The following is a 3,374-nucleotide window of genomic DNA, read 5'->3' as shown; positions in this document are numbered from 1 at the left end:
GTGGTAAAGTCCAAGAAGCCTTTCTCATGGTACCACCTCCAGGGAGCTGATAACCCGAAGTTCAAGGGAAAAGCTACTACCTCTGCTGGCCAGTCTGAGGAGCCAGCGTTAGTAGTTACTGATTCAGCTGTCGAGCCTTCCTCAACAGCTTGCACTTCCACTGGGACAGCAACCATACCACCTTTATCTACCGGACCACTTGCTTCTGCTAGATTATGAGTGCCACTACCAGTGCCAGTTTCCTCTACCTATCCTCAGACTGCGTTGCGAGTCTCTCAGACATTGGGGAGTCTCAACAAGTGGATGCAGGCAGCTACTACAAAGCTGATTGACATATCCAGTGCTGTTGCAGCATAGTCCTCAGCCCCAGCAGAGCCACAGGTACCTCCATCAGTGGAGGAGACATTAAAGAAGATCCTGGCCGACCAGCAGACTATGATGGCTAATGTGGTGGCACAAGGGAAAGCCAATGAGGACTTGAGCAAGCAGGTTAAGAAGATGAAGAAGTCTCAGGCATCAAAGAGGTCGGTGGACAAGCTGAGAAAGGAGATCGCCAAGATTGCATCTGCTGGAGATTTACCATTGCACCTACTTATGGAGCCTTTAGTCCCAGCAGCACAGGCAGCACCAGTAGTTCCCGAGGCACCAGAGGCAGCAACCGGCTAGTCTGAGGAGCTGGCTGCGACTGCCGATACCGCCGAGGAGATGATCTGGATGCTTAGCAACCCTATTGTCCATCAGCCTGGTGATGATGAGATACAGTTAGAGATAGAGGGTGATGATGATCCCATGCATACTGAGACCACATAGGGAGTTTTCTTCACTCTCTACCCTTCCCTGTTATTATTTTTGTTAAGCATTGGGGACAATGCTTATTTTTCATTTGGGGGGTGGTCTATTTTGAGTTATTGACATTGGCATTTGGTATGTAATAACTATTACACTATTTTCCTTTTTAGTTATTTTCTATTTGGTGATGTATATATATTCTCCCCTGATGTACATATTCATTTTCCCTTATGTATATATTCATTTGACTTCGGTTTGTATATTCATTTTACTTTCTGTAGTTTATTTCATAACTTCTTTAGTTTGTTTTTCCCTTAGTAGTATAACTTCTTATTTACTCTAGTAGCTTCTTTTTAGTTTGCTAGATTCTTTTTATGTTTTGAGTGAACAATAAGCCTTTGGTTTTCTTAATGCCACGGTCCTTTCCAAAGGTGGATTATGTATGAACTGAGTGGTCTTCCCAATGATGGATGGCGTGACAACCTTCTTAAGGGATTGAGTCCGTTTTCTTTTATGTATTGGAAAATATAGTAGTAATGAATAAATGGGGTCTCAAGCATGCTTCACTTGGTACCAACACATTTACCTATGACCGTATGGTTAAAAACAAGTTGTTGGAAAAAAATAGCTCCAGTTGTGACCCTTTTGACTCTTGTGTTGACCTAAGCAGTCATTGAGTGGTTCGAATCGAGCCATTTGTGATTCTCAATCTTAGCTAGGGTTGTTGTGGGCCCTCGACTCCATTCTCTTTAGCAATCCAGAAGCCTGAGAGGTGAGATGTTTAGTTATGAGTCCAAGTACCCATGCTAATGGTCTAGAACTTGCCCCGAATATGTTTCTAGGCAAAATTCTAAGTGTAGCTTGGCTTGAGAAATGATTGTAGGCTCTCCTTGATTCAATTTGAAATTGAAATCTTCCATAGCCTACCAATGTGATATCCCTAGTCAACCCTTTTGAGCCGAAGCTCTTTTCTTTCAATAACCACGTTACAAGCCTTTATCCGTTTTGTAATGACCCTCTCTTGGCACCCGATCTTTCCTTAGCATTCTTGAGAAACAATTGGCATAAACATAAGTTTGGGGGAGAGACAAGGAGTTTGAAAGTGATAAAAGGTACAAAGGAGAGAAAGAAATGAAGAAAAGGGAAGGCAAAGAAAAGAAAGAAAGAACAAAAAGAAAAATTCCATAAAGAAAGTGAATAAGGTAGAAAGTTGAAGGGATTCAAAAAAAACAATGATGAAAGGCATGGAGTAAATAGAAAAGGAGAATAATGATTTTCATGATCAAGAAAGAGTGATGTTACGTCTCTCTAGTTCCCCCGAGGAAGAAGAAAATGACTCAAAGAGTCAAGAAAGTATGAGCCGAAAAAAGAAAATGGAGTTCTTAAGGAAAGATGAAACCATTCTATTCCAACAAGTCCTACCTTGATCCAGAAGCCCTCATTACATACCGCAAAAGCCCTACATGATTTCAAGTTGAGTGAGCTTACATTAGTGGTGATTTACATAAGGGTCAAGCTTATGGTACTTAAAGCCGGACTTGTGACGTTCTTTTGAGAGAGATGAGTGAACTTTTCACAATCCTTGCTTCGAGTGTTACATCCTAAAGTGAGATTTGCTAATGGAGAGTAGGGAGAAGTTTGGGATCCACAGTGACCTACATGAAAGAGCGAGCTTCCTTGATAAATAGAGTCAACTCTTGATGCTCTAGTGTCACACTAGAACTATTGTACTCAAAAAGTCAAATCATTGTGTTGTTGATAATTCATATGTGTTGTGGGTAATTGTTGGTCCTAATTGATGTGTAATTGATTCACCTTAGGCTAGCTGAAATATCCCTTTTTCTAGTGGAGGTGGGAATTGCCTTAATTGCTTCAGGACAAGCAAAAGCTTATGTTTAGGGGAATTGTTAGGTAGGGATTTTGACCGTTTCTTTGCTCTCTTTTACTTGCGTTTTAGCTCAAAAATGCTTAAAGGTATTCCCGAAAACTAATGAAATGTTCTTACTTGCAGGAATATTGGGAAACGAGCCAAAGAAGCCAAAATCAACCCATAAAGGAGTCAAAAGTGAACAAGAACTAAAACAGGGCAAAAAGGCCAGCAGTGCGACCGCACAATTCTAGTGCGACTGCAGAGGGGAGATTCAGAGAATAGTGATTGGGCCAACTAAAGGAATGCGGACCGCACCAAAATTGTGCGGCCGTAGAGGTCAAGTGAAGCCGCAGTCATTATTATGCGGTCCGCAGGATTGAAGAATCAGAGAGCTGTTTCAAGTCCAAAATAGAGTGTGTGGACCGCATCACTTTTATGCGGCCGTAGAATTAGAAGTGTGGCCGCACCCAGTTTTATGTGGACCGCAGAAGCCCTAAAGTTCCAAGCCCAAATTTCGAAGACTGTGGACCGCACAATAATTATGTAGCCGCAGAAGCCCATTGTGCGGACTGCACCAGAATTATGCGGCTGCACAACTTTCGCAGGGGCATTTTTGTCAGATATTTTTAGCTTAATATAAATAGAACTATTTGTCATTTTTAGGTTAAATTTAGTTTGCAGAGGTGCACCTGAGCGGTTTTCTTTACTTCTTTGA

The sequence above is a fragment of the Nicotiana attenuata genome, unplaced genomic scaffold (genome assembly GCF_001879085.1).
Source record: "Nicotiana attenuata strain UT unplaced genomic scaffold, NIATTr2, whole genome shotgun sequence".
NCBI lineage: Eukaryota > Viridiplantae > Streptophyta > Magnoliopsida > Solanales > Solanaceae > Nicotiana > Nicotiana attenuata.
The sequence above is the reverse complement of the archived record's forward strand: the minus strand, read 5'-3'. Positions refer to the sequence as shown.